Source organism: Triturus cristatus, chromosome 4_1, assembly GCF_964204655.1.
Source record: "Triturus cristatus chromosome 4_1, aTriCri1.1, whole genome shotgun sequence".
Taxonomy (NCBI): Eukaryota; Metazoa; Chordata; class Amphibia; order Caudata; family Salamandridae; genus Triturus; species Triturus cristatus.
In genome coordinates this window covers 911,921,406-911,943,525 of record NC_140585.1, presented here as the reverse complement: position 1 = coordinate 911,943,525, position 22,120 = coordinate 911,921,406, and the positions used below count along the sequence as shown (strand labels likewise).

General features: G+C 44.3%; 1 long non-coding RNA gene across 1 annotated transcript in view; it reads right to left on the bottom strand.

The window, feature by feature from the left end:
• LOC146855787 (uncharacterized) overlaps nucleotides 1–22,120 on the bottom strand; it is a 136,859-nt gene that overhangs the window by 99,766 nt on the left and 14,973 nt on the right. The window contains exon 3 of the long non-coding RNA XR_014981389.1: nucleotides 21,728–21,820. This is a non-coding gene — a long non-coding RNA (uncharacterized LOC146855787). The remainder of the gene's footprint in view (nucleotides 1–21,727; nucleotides 21,821–22,120) is intronic.

The window sequence follows — 22,120 nt, the reverse complement described above, 5'->3', positions numbered from 1 at the left end:
CCGGCACATGAAGGTATGCATCCTGAAGATCCAGGGTAGACATCACCCAACCAGCCTGAATCAATGGAATCACAGGTTGCAGGGTCTCCATCCTGAATGGAATCTTCTGGACAAACTGGTTCAAAGGCCTGATAATTATCACAATCCAAAGCCCCCTGTGACCTTTGGAACGAGAAAAATGACAGAATAAGTCTCCTGACCCCACCCTGACTGGGAAACAGGCACAATCGCCCTCTTCAGCAACAGAGATTAAACTCCGTCCAGCAGTGCTTGACGACAGGCCATGTCCATGGGGATCGGTGTCCGCACCCTGCCCAAAGCAGGTGGAGGGGAAATTAACTTGATCCGATACCCCCGGCTCAGGACATCCAGGACCCACTGGTCAGTCGTCATGAGACGCCAAGCCACCAGGAAAAGGTTCAGCCTCCCACCAACCACTGGTAGTACTTCAGAGGGAATGACCCAGGAGGCGGCATAGCCAGGAACACTGATTTACCTGTCCCGCATCCGGAGGGGGTTTCTTCTGAAACTGAAACTGGAACCCTTTTACAGCGCTCTTCTGGTTCTGGAACGAAGACTTCTGAAGACGATAAGGCTGACGGAAAGACTTAGCATTGGAATAGAACGACTTCTTACGACAAGGTTGATGCCGGAAGGATAAGGTATGGTTCTGTTCCTTGAACACTCTGTGTAGCTTTTCCTCAAGCGCATTTCCCAAAAGAGGCCAAGCGTCCCAACTCCAGCATCTCCCACAGTGGCCCAAAAGCACCCACAGAGCCCAGCAAAGGAGGCAACTAAAGGACATCCAGCAACAAGGTAAGTGCCCAGCAGTTACCACAGTGTCCCCTGTCATGTCCACCAACAGGAAATAAAACAGGAAGTGCTTTCTGCTGGCTATGTAATAGCCTCTGACAGGAGGGTGGGTGGAGCCTAAAAGTGTTTCCTGTTTTGTTTCCTGTCAGTGGAATATACCTCATTAGTTATCACTAGGTCGAGGATGACGGACGTAGAGGTAATGAAGGGTTAATATGACTATCCAATATAAAGTGTTTTTTGATTTTGGAAAATTGAAGGAAGTATCTTGACTTCCTACTTACTTGCATTTCTGTGGAGAATGAGATGGACAATTTGCCATTACTGGTTTTTCCTTATTGAGAGTGGTACATCACATTTATTATGTGGAAAAAAAATATTTAAGAAATTCTGACATTTTCATGTGTAAGGAGTGTAATGTATGGTGTAGTAGTGCTTTAGTGATTGTAATTATTTTTTAAGTATGAGATGAAGTATTTATAAAGCTTGTGAAGTATTAGATAAATCCAAGGTTTAAAACATATTGGCAAGTGTATTAGCCTGTATCTTAGTCTATATAATTCTACAGAAATGTACATTGGAAATAGGTCGTACATAGTGATATTGTGCTTGAAACTAAAAGCGTATTCTCTCGAATCTGAATGTCTGAGCGCTATCGTGTCTCAGGTTTGTTTGTAGTTCTCCATCCAAGAAGCACAAATCAGTTAACTAGGCAGGTGTCATGGAGGCATTTAATCACACAGCTTCATCCCTGGCTACCCTGTATAGTAAGCACAAAGTGATCCATGGAGATACTGTAAAACAAAATTTCAGAGGATGTGAGGTGAAACAGAGGTTGTGTTGCACTTATAGACTACTTTAAATGTGTTATCTAAGTTCTGAAAGTGCCTGACACAGTCATTGAGGTCTCTAGAAAGATGTTGACAGTTATAAGAGTGGTGCGATAGGAGTCGGCCTTTCATTTTAGGCCTGGCATTGCAAGCTCTGCCTCTCTAATGAAACTGGTTGAGAAAAATGAGGTTTAAAACATGTTGCCAGATGAATTAACATCTATCCTAGTCCAGATAAGTGTCTTCAAAAGTACACTGCAAGTAGGCCGTAGTTTGTGAGATGTGTACTTTAAACTGAAAGTGTACTCTGTCAAGTTTGAATGTGTGACTGGTACCATGTCTCAGATATGTCTGCACTTTAACATGTAGCCTGATATCTGTGGTGCAGCTGATGACACCAATTTAAAAACTATACCCTCTATCATAGCCCTGCACACATTTTTTCAGAACTACTTCAGCATTCAATCCCAGAAGCATAGATCTCAAAGCTAGGCAGGTGTCATGAAAGCACTTAAACACACATTCATGCCCTGTATAATGATCAGAATGTGATCCATGCAGATTCTTTTACACACAAATGGAGAGCATGTGGTGTGAAACAGAGGAAGTGTAGTACCTATAGGCTTCTTTACATGTGTCATGTTGCCCATAGAAAGGGACTGACACACTCATTGTGGTCCATAGAAAGATACTTAGGCCTGACATTGCAGGCTCTGTCTGTGGTGTGTTGAAAAAATGCTGACACTAGTAAGAGTGCCAAGTGAGGATATGCTCTTTCATTTTGGGTTAGACCTGGCTCTGTGAGCTTCGTCTCTCTAATGAATCTGGTACTGGAATGTGACTTTAAAACATGTTCCAAGTGTATTAACCCCTATACTAGACCATATATTTCTCCAGAAAGTAGCTATCTTTGTACTTCTATGCGCTGTTCCACACGTGTGCTGCAGCTGATAACCCTAACTTAAAAAGTACTTGGTGAATGATACCCCTAGATAAACATTGCCAGAGCTACTTTAGCATTCCGTCCTAGAAGAAGAAATATCTTACCTAGCCCGGCCTCCTCAAAGCATTGCAACACACAGCTTCAACTCCGGTTACTTTGTATAGTAAGAAAAAAGTGATCCATGCAGCTCCCTTTAGACATTTTTACATAGGATATGATGTGAAATAGAGATAATGTTGTATCTATAACCTACTTCATATGTGTTATCTCACCTCTATAAGGCAATCACACAGTTATGGTGTCTTGAAAGATGCTGACACCAAGAGAGGAGATGCTGTTTCATTTTGGGTGAGGCCTGGCACCGTGTGTTCCGTCTCCCTATTGAAACCGGTCGAGAAATATGAGGTTTAAACATGTTGCTAAGTGTATTAACCTCTATGCTAGACTGTATACTGCTGTACAAAGTAAAACTATAAGTATATCATAGATAGTGATGTTTATGCTTTTAACCGAAAGCATATTCTGTCAATTTTGAATGTTTGACTGCTACCATGTCTCACGTATGTTTCTGGTTCTATGTGTCAATTGATAAGTGTGGTCCAGCTGATGACCCTAACTTAAAAAGAATATGGTCTATGATAGCCCTAGACAAATATTGTGAGAATTACTTCAGCATTCAGTCACAGAAGCACAGATCATTTACCTACGCCAGCCTCTTCGAAGCATTTGAACACACAGCTTCATCCCTGAATGACCTGTATAGTAAGCAGAAAGTGATCCTATATATTATCTACTGGCGGTCACCAGTAGATAGTTCTAGTTAGGACCGTGTTTACATAGGAAATCTCAAAATTCTATTTTGAATAACTTTGGCGCCGGTTGACGAATCTTCGCGAAATTTTCAAAACTAATGGGGGCGCTCCGCTCAGCTCATACCCTGAAAGTCTCGGCGAGATTCGTCAAGCGGGGGCTGAGAAAAAAGGGGGTCCCAAAACGCGTTTTCCCCATGCATTTTCCCATAGGACCTTTAGTCGAAGGTACAGCCCGAACGGCTGAACAGAATTACTTGAAATTTGTCAGAGAGGTAGTCCTCAGGTCAGGGATGTGCCTTTTGCAATCTGTTCAGTAGTTCCTGAGAAAATTGCAGTTAAAAGCACATACATATCTATAGCCGCGCACCGTGCGCGCACCTTAACGTGCGCGAGTGTAATTCTGATTGGTTGTTACATGTCAGTCAACGTTCGAATCGGTCGAAATCAGGGAGTGTCGGCCGCCATTTTGTTTGTTTTCAGTGCGAGAGTGGAAAAGGAAGGTGGTGAACGTGAAAAGGGGGCAGGGTAGAGAGTTCCTGACCCCCTAGCCTTTGTCAGGGGGTCCCTGAAGGACCCCGAAGGCAGAAAAAAACATTTAATTAAATTTGTTTTTTAAATCGCGGGGGTGTGTGCATCATGCGCGCACGGTGAAAAAGCATTACATTTTTTTTTTTAAATTTTAATACGTAGTTTATTGTAAAATAAATATATAAAAAAAAATAATACATACATAACTTAGCATTTAAAAAAACGTACAAATTCACTGAAAAAACCATAGGTTTCACACACGTTATAGTTAGGAATTAGCATTTGAAAAACCTTGCAAATTCACTTAAAAAACCATAGGTTTCACACATGTTATAGTTAGGTGGATATTTCACTCGTAAAAAACCAATGAAATTCCCCCGTTATAGTTAGTTCAGATAACTATAACTCGCGCGACCGCCACTCTATCACAAGGATGATGTCATCAGTGATGTCAAGAGTGATGCCACTGACCATGTCATGAGTGATGTAATATGTGACGTCATGAGCAGAGGATTGCGGGCACGCGAGTTATAGTTATCTGAACTAACTATAACGGGGGAATTTCATTGGTTTTTTACGAGTGAAATATCCACCTAACTATAACATGTGTGAAACCTATGGTTTTTTAAGTGAATATATATATAGGCAAAGAGTTTTAAAAATAGGTCTTTTCATGATAAGGAGTAAGTGCGGACTCTGAAAAAAAGAGGAAATATGAGTCTACCTCAGAAGTTCATAATCAGCCTGGCAGCCACATTCTGTATTCTTCGGAATTGGGCAAGCTCATTTAAAGTAATCCACTAATACAGAGAATTGCCATAAAATAGAGAGTTGCCATAATCTAACATAGATATGACAAGCACATGGCTTGCAACTTTCATCACTTCCAGAGATAGAACTTTGAAAATGTTCCTGGACATTTTCAGCATAAGGAAGCAGTAGGTAGCAATGTGTCACTCAGAATAGTAATTGAAAGGACTCTGTCTAACACAACTCAACATCCTTAACTGATGTGACCAGGGTAGGGTCAGGGCCGACATTGAAAGGCCACCAGTTATTTATCCATGGGAGATTGACATTGCCCATTAGGATCACCTCCACCATGTCTGAGTTTGTCTAGTTACAAGATAAAATCAAAATCCCCTGAAATGGACAATTTATGGTTAATTAAGCTAACCGTAATGCTCAACGCTGTCTTGAAAACGATAACTTGCCTACCAAATGTTTCTTGAAGATACAGTAAAGAGTGCCAGAGTTATAAGTAAAGCAAAAATCGAATTTTCAGTTGAAAGGATTATTGAGTAATGAGAATAGCAGTGATATGGAAGATGTCATCAGTGATTTTATCAATGATGTCATTTGAAATGTCATCAGTAATGTCATTAATAGCGTAATAATTAAAAGGTCATGAGTGCTGTAATATGTGCAGTCATAAGCAGTGTATGAGAGGGAAGTACGTTTTAGTTAGTTAAGTATCCTTTAATTGGCAAATTTCTGTGGTTTTCCAGTTTTTAAATGTTAGTTCTTGTGTTACTTCATCACCTAGTTATAACTCCACGTTAACTTTTGTTTTTATTCCAGTGAATTTCTTGTTTTTAAGTGCATTAAGTTCTTATTTCTATAGCTAACTATAACATCACCATAAACATTTTTTTCAGTGTATTACTGTTTTTGTATCATATTCTACATGTAGCATGTGTAACTCCATTTTCAGGTGGGAACCCCGTTGCACATGGCATATGGCCATGTCTTCTAGGAGGTTGGGCAGAAGGCTTGCACTCAACTCTGTGCTAGCATCCAGCCTGAGCCACTCTACACAAAACCTGTTGTTGTGTGCAGAGGAGATGGGCACAGCATTTTACCTCTGGGTACTTTTCTGTATAGTTTTTCTAACTCATTTTTAGGTCTCGCCTGACCCAGCGCATGCGCTGGTCTGGCGAGACTTTTTGAGAGGGCTCCAAAAAGTGCTACCAGGCCAGCCTAGAGCTACAGTGCATGTGCACGGGCGCACGCTCCACGCTTTTCCGCGATTACTTTCACTTTCGAGCCGCTTTGATGTTTGATCGCGATCACTTTCGCGGCCGCACAGCCGCTTGTTTTTATTTACCCCCTCTCCCAACACAACTCCTTCCCCCACGAGTCACGCCAGCCGTGACTGCTGCATGCCCACTCCTTTACTTTTAACTTTGCCAATGATTATTTTTGTAATATTTAAGACTCCTCGGCTCACCTGATTGACTATATAAAAGGACTTTTGGATGTGGAAAAACTAGCAAGTCTATAACCTTTGTGATTGTGCAAACTGAACACACTGGGCATAAGGACCCCACCTTATGGGAGACCCGAACTTATGCAGAAAACAATTAAGTCTTTCACAACATGCTTATATGTTCCTTCTTTTTAGCTCTCAAAAACTATGATTTTTTTGTTACCTCTGGCCTACTTTGGGAATATTTCCTCTAAGACACCACATTGAGTTGAGTAGTTGATTTAACTTGAAAGTATGCAACCCGTTGTCGGTACCCAGTCCTGGGTATTGTTTATATTGTCGTACTACTACTGTGACGTGGTATGTAAACAGGGTCGGACTGGGGCATAAAGGTGGCCCTCATAGCTGAAAAAGTGGCCGATATTTGCAAATCAGGGCAGGTATGAACGTGTACTGTATCGGTGTTTTCCAAGTTATGAAAGACTGCATACGTTTGTGCTTGCTTCAGGCAATGTTTGTGAAAATGTATGTAAAATCAGCAGTAAAAACCTGACCCCAGCCCATAACACAAGTCCACAAAAAAAAAGAACGCCCATAGAATGACCTGTAAGATCAGCCCATATGAGACTCCCAGGCTGCCATATAGGCCAATCCGACCCCAAATGTAAATACTTTCTTTGAGTTCGGGACAGAACGATTTTACATTTTACGTACGGTTTATGGTCTCTTTCTAAATCCTTTTAGAAAACACAGTATTATTATAGCAGGAGTTATTGGGCCCACCCGTGATGGTTGATGCCTTTTACTCCTGATGTCCTGGGGCCTGACCTACTACGGATCCTGTTCAACTGGGCCAAGCACCCCTTCTGCACCTGACTCTCAGTTGAGTAACGTCAAAGGAGTAGTCAAGGCTCCTTCGGGAGAGAAGCACAGATAGAAATGAGTGGACACGACTTATAACTCAACATGAAAGTGGCGGGAACAATAAATAAATGTCCAGTAAAATACATGTTTTTATATAAAAAGAAGTATTTTAATGCCAATTCTACACATGCAAAAATAAACGACATTCAAAACGAATAACACAAACCCCCTTGAGGTCGGAGTTCTAGTAGTTGTGAGGTCACTCCCTGTCCCACTAACGTTAGTGCAATGGGTTCGATGTTATTCCCCATTCACTTATGGCCACATCCAGCTAATGTAAACCATTTGGTCATACTCAAGAGTTCTCCGCTCTGATTCCTGTCGGAAGTTCAGTCACAAGAGTTTCCGGGGTTGCAGTACCGATCGCAGTATGTCCCCCCTGGGCCCCAAAGGCACAGTTCAAGAGTTACCCGCTCCAGCAGTATGGAATCCCTCAGCGGCACAGCAAAGTTCTGTTACGGATTGGCAAAGTCAGACTGCGTGCGGCCACAAGCAGCAGTACCCCGCAGGCACAGACTCTCTCTTCTGAGCCATGCTACCAGCGATTGAGGTTGTACCCGCTCCGGTGATTGCTCGATAAGTCACACTTTCCTTCATAGAGGAGAGGTGCGGGGGAGAGGGGCTCTGATCTCCTTCCTCCGAAGGGGCTCCAGAGAGGTTTGGTCCTCGGGCTTCCTTTGGCATAGTTTGCAGTATGTGGTCACAGCAGCAGTTTCTCAGTGCTGGACAACGGCCTGAATCCTTGGCCTAAACGTCTCCGGCGGCCCCTCCTGGCATAAGGGGTTACCATCACAGCAATCACAAGTCCAGTCATGCTGACCTGACGTTGATGTTCACGTTGGACCCCTCTCTGGCACAGGGGGCCATCACCATGAAGTCGAGCAGGCTTGGCACCCTCTTTCCAACCCTCGCTCCACAGCTCAGTCCACGCTCCCCCTCCTGGCACACGGGGGTCCTTAAATTAATCCAGCACATGGGCCATGGCTTGATCAGTGCAAGAGTGGATTCCTCATACTTCACGCAGGGAGTCCTCACAATAGGGCTCCCCCTAGACCTTGCTCTTTCCAACGCTCTCCTCTTACTCATAGGGCACACTTGTCTTGGCGAGAAGGCAGGCGATGGTGCTCCAGAACAGGTGGTCTCGGTTTCCCTGGGAGATGTTTCCTCACCCAGCAGAGAGACTAGCAGGCCAGGGCCCCCAGTCCTGATCATAGGCAGAAGTCTTGCAGAGCTTCCCCTCCTCACACAGCCCATCTGGCTGCTTGGCAGATTAAACAGTTTGGGGTCTCAAACTCCCCTACTCACAGTCCTTTTCACAAAATGTAATTTAGCATCCATGTCTTTGAAGTTTTATGTTGGGGTTCTGCTTCTTTGAAATTGACATTTTTCACCTTTCTTCATCCTCTGTCACAGCAGGCAGGACACTGAAGCTTATTATGCCACAACAGAATTCATGGGAGTGACCAGAGTTCACAGCTGCATGTCAGTCACAGTGATATATGGATCTAAAGCTAATCCTGGGCACCCAGCCATACTCTTTATGATTCCTTTACCAGCCCCATCTCCACCTTCCTGAGATATGTCCCGGACTCTTCCGTGTGATCTATCATTGAATCATGAACCCTTTGAAATGCACAGAGAGCCTGGCTCTCCCATCATCCAGTGTGTCCCTCCCAGCTTACAGGAATACAGCAATACACAAATCTGTCTTTGGGATTCCTCCACTCCTCATGTTTTCCAACGGGCAGACTTCCCAGAATGGATTTCAAGGTCCCCCATGTAATGTGCCAGTGCAGGCACACTTGCACTCAGTGTACATCCAAAGCACACTTACTGCACAACAATGTTATCCTCATGTATTATGCCACCACAAGCATAACTACAAGCAGAAAAAGCATTCAGCATGTGCACGCTGCTCAGTACTGCAGCCTCTCTGTATTGTACTAAAGTGTGGTATTTTAAAAACACACTCTGTCAGCATACACACATTTACCATGTGCGCACTGTACCACACTTCACCCCTCTATTAGTGTACTTCTTGCAATCACACCTGCGCTCAGCACACTTCCATCGCGCATGCCCAGTCCACATCTACCTGATGTAGGCCAGGGGTAAGTTAAGCACACAGCAGAGGAACTTTTAACAAGCATTGGCATAGTCAATAGGTCTCGCCTTTGGGACCTTATACGTGTTTAGCCATGCAATAGTTGATGTTCAATCAATCAAACAGTCTTTATTTCGACTTGTTGTCATAAAAGACAAATTAAAAACACATTTCATCATCAAATACAAAGAAAGAAAAATAAAAAGAACAATTCGTCATCGGGTATATCCTGTTTAAGCTACACATTTGAGTTATACACAGAAATCATGACACTAAAACTAAAAACAGCAGGATTTAAGTTCACTACATATGTGGTATTCCTACTCGACCAAATAAGATTATAAATAACGGTCTTCCATAAAAACACACTAAAACTATAAAAAAATACCACATTTGTACTAGGTTTACTTTAGGGCGGCTGGAGGGCTTTCAGTTTCCCAACTCTTATTCTCCACATCCATTTCAGAAATTTTGCTAAAGCTATCACTATTGTTTCAGAACAGTCGGTTTGAAATATTCTCAGTGCAGTAATCCCCGTCCTAATACCCTTTTGAATACAAACTGCTCTTAACCATCTATGACGGGGGGCCTTATATTCTGGGCAAATAAACAAGACATGTGCTATGGTTTCCGGGTATGTTATGCAAAAAGGGCACATTTGGTCATTTTTACTAGATGCCCATTTACAGGTGACCGTATTCAGTGGGAGAGTGCCTACCCTAAACTGATGGAATAATTTCCTATCATGAGGCATTGTAATCAAATCCCAATACATCTCATACCCAGTAGTATGTTTCAGCTCCAAAAAAGCCTTAGTATACGATGGAGCAATGTGTGACTGAAACTCCTCCTGGGATATGAATGACCAGTAGGCCTCTTTTAACTGTTGTTTGGTAGGAAATAGTGTCCCCTGAGGATTATCCCAAAGATCCCCCAATCCTAGGGACTTAAGGAGAATTTTAACCTTTCTAAACCATAGAATTTTACCCCCAGAATCCATATCACGCGTCTCCAGGAGTGCTAACGCATAGTGATTCAGTTCTGGGGTTACCCACAGTCTTCTCCAGTAGGCAACTGGTCTAAATCTACAAATATTTTCTAGACTCTGACATCCCAAATCCATGCGCAGAGGTACGAGTGGTGTAGAATGTGGGAGCCCTGTTATACAGCGGAGAAATTTGTTGTGTGCTTTTTGTAAACCTACTATATCAGACGACCCCCACAATTCTGCTCCATATAACATGGAAGATCTTACACTTGAGTCATAGATTTTTAATACTGGGGCTATAGGTTTAGTGGCTGACAACTTGAATTCTCTTAGAAGGGCACCAGATAGTTGAGCGTGCTTAGAGATTAAATGGGCCACATGCGGCTTCCACTGTAACCTAGAGCCCAATGTAATACCCAGGTAACTGAAGCTATCAGTCTGCTCTAATGATTCCCCATTCATACAGACTCTGCCCCTAATGTTCCTATGCCTATGCATCGTCATAAATTTAGTTTTAGAGACATTAACAGAGAGGCCATAGTCATTGCAAAATTTTTCAAAGCAGTCTATTGCCTTCTGTAACCCTTCCTGAGTTTTTGATAATAGGAGGGTGTCATCGGCAAACATTAACAGGGGGACGGGGATGCCGTTCTGTTTGGGTGCGTCAGTAGTAGAGTCCCTATAATAATCTATAACTCTATTTATATATAGTGTGAATAATGTGGGTGCCAGCACACACCCTTGCCGCACACCCCTTTCCGTTGGAAAGCTGGCGGTCACCTGGCTCTGGTTACCCCATCTGACCTGCGCGTAATTATTTTCATGTAGTTTGATCAAAACTGCAAGTAGTTCAGGTGGGATACCCTGCTCGTGGAGCGCTCTCCACAGCCTATCTCTTGGGACTAGGTCGAATGCAGCCTTTAAATCAACAAAGGCTGCATATAGTGTGCCACCCCCCAGAACCACCCATTTCCAATATATTGTGGAAAATCTAAAAACTTGATCTACCGTGCTAGTCAGGGGTCGGAAGCCAGCCTGTAAAGTGGACATGACACCCGAATCCTCGATCCAATTCTGGACCCTGAGAAGTACCATTCTGGCCACAACCTTCTGGATACAGGCTATTAGGCTAATTGGCCTGTAGTTTCCCGGGTCAGCTCGGTCACCCTTCTTAAAAATTGGTATGATTTCTGCTCCCCGCCATATATCCAGCACCGTAGTGCCTTTGGCAATAGTGTTCGCCAGTAATTCAATGTAAGGGACCCAGACTGATCTGCTATGCAGAAACAAATCTGCGGGAATTTTATCTAAGCCCGGGGCCCTGCCTTTGGGAATTAAATTGAGGGCACATTCAACATCTTTCTTGGTGAACACTAGCGTGTTTGCTGATAAAGGACGGCTGAGAGAGGCTAGGGCAGGTGGTGGGACATTATTTGTGTTAGCGAACTGGGACTTAAAGTGCTTGACCCAGTGTTCTGGCGGGACATGATTAACCGGGATTGGTTTTTGGTTCCCCATGCCCCACCTCACAAGATGTCAGAAGTCCGTCGAGTCTCTGGACTTACTGGCTGCCAATAACTCCTCCCAGTATTTAGTGTCCCACGCTTTTTTCGCGGCATTTTGTGTCCATTTGTAATGATTCCTTGTCGCCCGTATAGCCTCCCTATCAGTGGATCGCACTGCATCAGCTAAAGATTTGTATGCAATCCTGCAGTTTTTATCATACCATGATTCCTGGTTTTTTTTCCCCTTACCAGGGTACCTCTTCCTCGGAATACTAAAATATTTACTTAGTTTAAAAAAAAGGGTCGAGTGAATATGGACTACCCTGCTGCAGTAATCCTCGTAATCCAGCTGCCCCTGCATTTCAATAGTTGCTTCTTTTACCATGTCATTCATTTCGCTAATGGTGTCGGGTTTACCCAGACACTCGGCCCATCTAACCCGCCGAGTATCATTTGTCATGGTGATATCATCTATCATATCATCTGGTATTAACCCCAACCCTTTGTGCAGCTGCAGCTCAAGACTGAGAGGGTTATGGTCACTTTCGATACGATGAATTACAGTCATATCACGTATTGAGGTCCAAAATTCAAGATTGACCAGAATATAGTCAATTCTGCTAGTGCTCAGTCCGTTATTGAAAGTTGGATTACCCTGCTCATCACCTCGTGTCCTACCGTTCACTGCTCTCAGCCCATGTTCTAAACTGAAGGTCTTAAGTTGTAGGGCTGCCTGGGTCCACCGTTTAATAGGGGGTAGACTAAGGGGGGGAATTTGCCAACAGATATCCTCTGCCTCCGTGAGCTCTAGATCCATATGGTCCAGAGGCTCATAGGAGCAGTTGAAATCTCCGCAAATTAATATGTTGGCACCTCCCCTCCAAATGCTAACATAGTGTCCCAGTGCCACCACAACTTCTGATGGTTTCCCTCCCGGCTTTCCCCTGGCATACACATTAAAAATGATGAGTTCACCAAATGAGGGAGATTTTAACTTGACCGCCAGAATGTCCCTTGAATTGATTTCTAATTGTGTAGTTGTAAAACCGTCATCCTGTTTTACCCAAGTGGTCAGTCCCCCCTTAGGTCTCCCTCTATTTGTTTTGGTTGCAGCTATTGCAAAGTGAAGATACCCTGATCTATGTTGGGGTTCTAATGCCCATGTTTCTTGCATATTGACAATCATATAATTATCAATGAAAGTAGCCCAGTCCCTGGAGGCCAACTTATTTTTAAGACCTGCCACATTCCACGAAACCAAAAACTGGCTCTCCACATTACTGCTTAAAGGATTGTGAACAATTGTAGTATCTCCTATGCTGCTATTAACCAACACTCCCTCTGTCTCTGATCCTCTGACCTCCACCAGACATCCAGTATCATTAGCCTTCCCTGGACGGTTACTAGGTGTAAGATAACCTGTGACTCCGGGGACAGCTTCATAATTGGTTAGACCATGGATTGTTGTATCACTGACACGGCTACCTTGATTGTCAGTTTGTGTACAGTGGTCAGAGTTAATTGGCACATTTATGGTGACACTAGTCAAATCAGGAACTCCGTCAGATATATTTGAAACAGTGGGTACATTCCCTTCCAAAGCCTCAACCAAACCACCTGCGTTTAAAAAGTGTGCACCCACTATCTCCTCCCCTAGTAACTGTAGACTTCAATCACAGGCATCCAGACCACTAAAGATGTCAAACCTGTTAGACACTTCCAGTGGAGTGAATAACACTGGATAGTCCATGCTCCTATGTTCAGTGATGCTTGTCCTGGTAGGTGCTATATTCCACCCAGATGTTTCTGCAATTGAAGCTGCATGATGCGCATAGGCAGAATTCCTGTTGTTCATCGTACTGGGGAAATTGGTAATAGGAAAAGAGTAGCCATGGGCAGGTTGGGATGGAAATACTACAGATCTTGGGTAAAAGTAAGTCAGAGGGCGAGGAATAATGCTACTATCAAAATTTACCTGAGGCCAATTCAGGATGTAGCGTACTGCATTGTGATCTCTAAAATTGACCACAACCACATCCCCCCCAATGTCTTTAGGTCTTCCACCCAACCACTGAAGACGGCGTACATGTATTATTTCGCCATCTATATTACTGGCAATTGGCCTGTGTAATGTCAGCCAGTGTGTTATTTTATTCTTTAGTTGGGAAAAACCCTCTCTCTTGTTCACTGGGAGCTCTGGTACCCCCGTGAGAATCACAACATATGGTACGGCCTCTGGCGGAAGATCCGGTAGTGGTCTCCTGAACTGTTCCTCCCGGGTCTGCCTGAGGCCTCCCTTCTCATATCTCTTTGATCCATTCAAACAATTACCCAGATCTCTGGTAGATTTATTATCAGAGATTGTTGGATAACAGTTAGTTTTAACTGATGCGATGCTAATGGGAGCATTTGTCTGATTGGTAGTGAAATTGTTATGAGCGGGTTTAGGGGCAAGAACTGTCCCACTCGAAGGGTGACTGCTAGAGGACGGGGCGTCTAAAATGGGGTTAATTGAAACTGTATTTTGAACTGCCCCAATTTCGGTAGATGGTGGTCGAGAGTTATTAGCGGGTTTAACCGCTGGGGAAAGAACTGAGACCTGTTTAAACTCTAAATTAGCTTTTTGTCGTGTAGGACTTCTCTTCCTACCCAGGTCTGCTTCTATTTTCCCTAGTCGGTTCTCTATTTTTTCCAATCTTTCCACTATTGCTAGAGTATAGGATCGCATAATCATCTCAATACTATCCAAAAGATTGCTGGTATGTTTTGTATTAGACCCGTTATCCTCGAATCTGTGTTTAGTACTATGTTCCCCCTCTATATGTGCAGAAGTTAACACTGATATAGGAACAGTGTCCGTTCCAGTCCCATCCGTAAGGACTGCAGCAGTTATAACGTTAGTACTAGGGGGGATGGCCTTCATCCCAAAGTCAGTAGAGCTCAACTTCTGCTTAGTGGGTTCCATCCTATTGCGTCTCTTCTTGGTAGGTGGTGGACCGTACTTTGTAAATTGTACAGGTTTCTTATACCTTTGTCGTGTTGTCTTAGGGGGAGTGGGTGTCACAGCAATCAAAACTCCTGATGTACTGGGAGTGCAAGATGGATCATGTGGTGAGTTTGAGATGTCTATTCCAGTAGAAGAAGTGCCGGGCACTACGCTGTCTCTCAGCAAAAGAGGTACACCATCTGTGAATAAAGTATCATCAGCAAGGTCTGGGACTAACTCGTTATTAGGAATGGTGGCTGCGGGGTTAGGCTCAGACAGTACCCTATTCTTGATATTTTCTATAGAGCGTCTATGCTCCGCTCGGCGCTCTGCGAGTGAAAGTTCTGTGGAGCCTCCGGATGGTGTTCTGGTAAAATAATTATCCAGGGTGCCATTCAATAAAGTCCCCACTCTATCAGCCACCATTATTGTCGGATTCAGCACAAACATAGACATGTTATTAACTTTGACAGGTAATTGTCATAGCAATAAAGTGTAGTAGCAACTTACTATACGTTGTTTTCTCTTGGATCACAATTTGCCCAGGGGGACGGGTCCGGTCCGGTCTCATAGGTCCTCGGAGGGCCACAGAGGGCCCCCCCTTTGCCCGGGCTTAGCCCGCGCGCGGTCCCGCGACGCGGGGTATTACGCCGATTTTAAAGCGCCTCCGGGCGCGTGAGGGGTGACGTCGCTTCCGTCATCCAGGGAGCCTGGGAACTTGAGTCCGTTCTCACCCTTGCCCCCGCCTCCACACAGCGGCCACGGAAGACTCGCGGCAGCGGGAGGGGGAGAACTACACGGGCTGCAGTGCTGGTTGCCACACTGGGAGGGCCACAAGGTAAATACAAGGTCCGTGCAGGGACAGTCACAGGGCCAAGGAAGTCGCACCCGCTCCACCGGGTATTACGCCGATTTTAAAGCGCCTCCGGGCGCGTGAGGGGTGACGTCGCTTCCGTCATCCAGGGAGCCTGGGTACTTGAGTCCGTTCTCACCCTTGCCCCCGCCTCCACACAGCGGCCACGGAAGACTCGCGGCAGCGGGAGGGGGAGAACTACACAGGCTGCAGTGCTGGTTGCCACACTGGGAGGGCCAAAAGGTAAATACAAGGTCCGTGCAGGGACAGTCACAGGGCCAAGGAAGTCGCACCCACTCCACCGGGTATTACGCCGATTTTAAAGCGCCTCCGGGCGCGTGAGGGGTGATGTCGCTTCCGTCATCCAGGGAGCCTGGGAACTTGAGTCCGTTCTCACCCTTGCCCCCGCCTCCACACAGCGGCCACGGAAGACTCGCGGCAGCGGGAGGGGGAGAACTACACGGGCTGCAGTGCTGGTTGCCACACTGGGAGGGCCACAAGGTAAATACAAGGTCCGTGCAGGGACAGTCACAGGCCAAGGAAGTCGCACCCGCTCCACCGGGTATTACGCCGATTTTAAAGCGCCTCCGGGCGCGTGAGGGGTGACGTCGCTTCCGTCATCCAGGGAGCCTGGGAACTTGAGTCCGTTCTCACCCTTGCCCCCGCCTCCACACAGCGGCCACGGAAGACTCGCGGCAGCGGGAGGGGGAGAACTACACGGGCTGCAGTGCTGGTTGCCACACTGGGAGGGCCACAAGGTAAATACAAGGTCCGTGCAGGGACAGTCACAGGGCCAAGGAAGTCGCTGAATAGTCGAATAGTTGATGTTGTTGCACCAAGGATATTGTGCTGCATAACTAAATACTTATAAGGTCCCAAAAGCAAGACCTATTGGCTATGCTAATGCTTGTTTACCTTTGTTTTCGTTTGAAGGTAAAAATTTTCAGAAAAATGTTTTTTACAGTTTTCAACTACTTTATTTTACCTTTGTATTATTAACTTTTAAAATATGTCCATGTAATGCAATGGGTTTATTCTTTTAATGCTTTGTTTTTTTCACAAGTCTCTGTGTTGTTTGTTTAGATGAACTTCAATGACTTTGGAAAAAATAATTGTATTTGTTTCTCCAGAGGCCACACATTTGAATAAGTGTCTGCAGTATGTAATGAAATGCTTCATTTTATCATAATACTCCTCTTGCTGTTGGCAAAACACTTCCTCTGGTGCAGTCTGTTCCCCTTCTTTTGATTGACTCCTCTCAACCTCCGCACAAGCTGTGTTGGTGGGATGCATAACCTTTAGATGCTTCCACATCACACTCATTTCCATGGAATATTAGCTGTCCTTAGCCCTATATAGCACCTGGTGTTCGAATGAATGAATGAATAAATAGATCACTTGCAGAGCACAAGAGCTACTCAAAACTAGACTCCCTATGCTACAGTAATTAGGAGCCGGCACAATGAGGCTCTGTGAGCATTGGTTAAGTAAATCTAAAGAGCCAGGTTTTCAACTGTTTTAAAAGCAAATCTTATTGTCAATGCCACATAAGGCAAAAGAAAGATCATTCCAAAGTTTTGCCACCGGAAGGGCAAAGGATCTCTCCCCTTTTCTGACCAGCTTAATCCTAGGAATTGTTAACAGTTATGCATTTGGCAATCTCGGATCCTTGCTGGGATGATAATGTTTCACATGTTCAATCAGCACCATGGACCCATACCATGAAAAGACTGGCATGTAAGGACTGAGATTTTATACTGAATTCTCTTGCTCACTGGGAGGCACTGTAGGGATTTAATACATGATGTTATATGTTGATGACGTGGCATCTTCAAAATCATTCTGGCTGTGGCATTTTACACCAGTTGAAGTCGCATACCCAAACACTTTATCTTGACAGGAAGGCCAAGATAAAGTGAATAAGCATAATCAAATTTGGATGTAATCAGAACATGCATGACTGTTTTTTGCATTTATACAGGCAAGATGTCCAAAATGTTCTTTAAAGAGTGTAACAGAGCAAAATGGGTGCTAGCAGTCAACAATAAAATGGGGGGGGGGGATGAAAGGATACCGGTCATCAAATTTGACATCCAGGATATGATTTATGCTAGTGGGGCAAGGGAAATCTCCCAATTCCTTAGGCCACCAATCCGGCACCCATATGGATTGAGGGCTACCAAGAATCAGAATCTTAAGTGTAACTGAGTTTAATTTCAAACAGCTGGTTTTCATCCATTAAGTAACTTGTGTGAGGGATAGCTTGAAGTTTCCCCGGAATTGACAGCAGGACAGACCGACGGCGAACTCGGAAAGCCTCACTTCAATGCTATGTTCCTTCTATAATAGTTTGTTAGAGAGTCTATAAGCGTGTGCACATGCAACTCCTGCACTTGCTGTTGTTGGGTGCAAACTGCGAAGCAGATCAGGAAGTAGATGATTATGGAGAGATGCACCACTAAATTTTCTTTTCCCAATGATATAGACGGACAAAATTCCTTTATATTTAATTTTCTTTATTTTAATGATATCATAACATAGGCTCCAGCCAACGCATTTCGTTAAATGAGGATTGAACATCATCAGGGCTGAAAGTAACAATATAAAAGATATAATTAACATATACGGAAAAGTAAACATGACGTGACAATACACATGGCAAAGGAGACTTGATATGACAAAAACACAGCACAATCTAACAATAATCCATTAGACAGCAGAAAGAAAAACTGGTATGAAGAGACAAAGAGAATAGAAGTAATCCTAGGCACAGAAAACATACAATATAAAAAACATTCTCATGTTGTGCTACTGATAAATATTTACAACACCAGTACATAACCACACTAAAGGTAATCATGTTAAAAGAGGGCTAGTGTGTACCACGTAATTAATTAATATTTACAGATGAATGAGCGGCAAAAATTAAAAACCAATAAATATATTCTCTGAAAAGGGGCCAGTGGCTCTGTAGTAACATAGGTATGGTCAAGGTGTACATCATAATTTCAACCTTACTGGTGCGCAAATCACATATTCAATTAATAAAGAACAAAAACGTAAAAACATAGAGAGTATCAGGTGGGTGCTCTGATTGTCATGACTCTGCTACACCTGACTAGTACTATTGCGGAAAAGTCCCTTAAAAACTTAATGTACAGTTAAATACAAGATAGCAGGTTTGCATATTATCGTTTGAAACCCGCCCCTGTCGCGTGCATTCTGCACTCCAGTATTGCGTGATAGGTTTATGGGTTTTGTATAGAGACTTTGGTGTTATGACTATATTCAAGAGAATGATCTTATAATTCATGTTGTATAGGCTTTTATTGTGATTATCTGCTCAAATGGAATTTTGTCGTGATCTTTTACATATTTGTAGACCAAGGTTAAATGTGCAAACGTGCACGAAAACACATCGTAGGAAAACTCTGTAAAACAGAGCGTCTGGTTACAAATCTCTGTTTATGCCCGTTTTAACATCAAGAACGCTTACGCTCAAAGCTCATGATGTGCGCGGAGTGCCGTCTCCCCCATTGGGGCGTGGGGGCATTGCCCCACTGCTTTCTCGCAGTGTGAGAAGGCAGTAACATAAATAGCAATAACTACCATTTAATGTTTCTACCTTCTCGCACGGCGAGAAAGCAGAAGTGCCTGGTTGGGAGTGAGCAGTCCTGCTGGAGGGCAGGAGGGAGTGGCTTACCCACTGTTGTGCATACTGACTGTTTGGTTAGCCCCCCTGCCCTCCAGCAGGACCGCCCACTCTCCCTTTTTAGGTCTCGCCTGACCCAGCGCATGCGCTGGTCTGGCGAGACATTTTGTGAGGGCTCCAAAAAGTGCTACCAGGCCAGCCTAGAGCTACAGTGCATGTGCGCGGGCACGCTCGTCGCGCTTTACCGCTTTGATGTTCTTCGTGAGGCTTCAATAGATTGCAGCAGTTAAAACAAGCATTGGCATAGCTAATAGGTCTCGCTTTTGAGACCTTATAAGTGTTTAGTTATGCAACTGTTGCATGGCTAAACACTTATAAGGTCCCAAAGGCGAGACCTATTGGCTATGCCAATGCTTGTTCTCTATGTAGGCTGCTGCTTACAGCAGCCTACATAGAGAAAATGGCCTGGGTGGGGCACGCTCCAATGCGCCTCACAAATTACAACGATTGGTGGAGCCTGGAGGGGAGGGAGGGAGGCTGCCTTTGCTGATGACGAGAGCTGCAAGACGGCGGGAGCCGGGACCCATCCAGAAGCGGGACGGTAAGTTTTATGTATTTTGTTTTTTTAAGGAGCACCTCCCGCCTGCCCCCATCCCCCTGCAACGACCCCATTTCCACCCCCCCACCCGCCTGTCATGCCGGCCGCCGCCGTGACTGATAATTTTCATTCAATCAGAAAACAAACGGTTGCTTGAAAGAATAAAATGACAGTCTGATTAATGAAGGAAATGCAATGGTAGCGAAAAGCCGCTGTAAATTACAATATTTCACACTTCTTTTGCTCCTGTTCAACACTCGAAGGAAAATACTTTTCCCCCTCCGTGCTTCATATTTAATTCAACAGACCTCCTGTTGTTCCTTGATGGAGGAGGGATGATTGCAGGTCAATATCCAGGGGCGCGCGGCTGCAGGGGCGATTAGAATAATCGGTATTTTGCACTTTAAAGCATGGTCATAAAACCTCAAATAAGGATTCTGTCAAAGAAAAGCTGAAAGTCTGTGCGAATCATTATTATGAACACGGATTATGCTCTGAAGTTCTCGAGCGGAGCATGCACTGCTGTTTTGCACTTTGCACAAGTGATTTACAATGTTTTTTTCTGACCACGGAATACCAAATTAAATGTAAGCAATAAATCCTGGATTTTAGACTGTGCGAGAAATACTGATCATGGAATGCACAATGAATCCTAAGTGTGGAATATTGTTTGTATCTGAATTCTAAACATGTAGAGCTCAATAAATCTTTATTTAGCACAGGCTACTCCCAGTGTTGAAGTGAAGAGCCTGGACAAGGGCCAAGAATCGTCCGTCTGAATGTTTAGCAAGGAAGTGTTGCGATACTTTCACACAAGGCCAGCATTACATGAGGTGAGTTCGGGCAACAGTTTTGTTGACCCCGCAGTGGCGTCCCAGCATGAACAGTGACTGGGTACTGGCGCTTCACCTTGCATAGGGCCATGATGCCCCGCAGGCATATTTCAAACCCCGCATGCCCCCCCTTCCCCATTGGCTGAAGGTTTTCTGCCACTCTTTTCCATTTTGGCGCTTACCCCCCAGACCCCTCTCTGTTGGTGTTAGGGGGCGGGGTGTCATTTCCTGCCCTTTGTTGTGTCTCCTCTCAGTGATAACAGTTCCCGGTTCTTTGGCGCTGCTTGCCGCGCTGTCCCCTCTAGTCCCCTCCAGGTGCGGGTCTCTGCTAAAATGGCCTGCGTAGTCTTACCCACCATTTGATGTGCTGCAATAGCAAAAGTGAGCCACTTGCCTTTATTAAACTGTTAAGAGCAAATAACGTTGGGAGTCCCTCTGCAACTTTAATAGCGAGGGATCAAACATGAGCACACAGGCACTCAGTCTGAGGACCACACAACCGGTAGAAGGCGTGCTTAAAAAACAGTATTGGACACAAAAATTCACACATACTGATTTGTGACTAGAAAAATATATGTCAAAAGGAACACATTGCACTAAATATAGCGCTCCAGTCGCCGTTTGACAGTTTCCAAGGCGCTGGAATGCATCATACAGCCCTTATCAGAATTACTTCTATAATGTGTAACTTGTAAGAGTAAGCCATTTGATTTTAGTGACAGGTTCTCTTTTTTAGCCGGACGGCTACAGTTTAATAAGGTGCTGTGAATCTGACAGGTTCAGTACTCTTTTGAGTCTTGACATAATGTTCAGGAAAGATGTGTTCCGATCTTTCAGCCTGCTGGGGAGACAGGGCCAAGGCCTGCACACGTGCTTCTTAATATCTGCTACCTACTTTTATAAATAAACTTTCATGAACAAATTCCATGGGAAGAGCCCCCCTTTACCCCTCAATTGGCAGTTGGACTCACAGGTTTTGTTAACTCCATCACACTCATCAGAAATGTTATGCCCACCACTTTCAGAAGTCACCAGCCGCCACTGTGTGCGCGTCTACTTGGGTGTGGTCAGGCTATACAGAGCACACCCGATTTCTAGAAGGCAAGGCGCTTAGCCTTCCACCATCGTCCATAGAAGAAACCCGCTTACCTGCTCTTCGTCGGCTCCCGCTTAGCTTCTTCCAGTATCGGTGTTCCGGCGGAATACAGCGAGGGGGAGTGCAGGACATCTTATCTCCAGTTCCTGAAAAAGAAAACAAAAAGAAAAGCTAAGTGAACCATTTCTTTATTTGTATAGTTTAAATAAAAGGCTCCCAACGCAAGACAGCAACATCAAACTTAAGACAATTTCTGGAGCGCTTATTTTTGTGACAAGAAGTATTGCTTGACAGCAACAACGTTCTTAAGACAATTTCTGGAATGCTAAAAATAGTAGCAAGAAATATTGCTGAAAACTAAAAGGAACCTTTTAAAGCGAACTTAGATAACAAGTTAGATTTAATTGTAGAATTTACACTATTATTGTTTTTATAAAGAACCATAT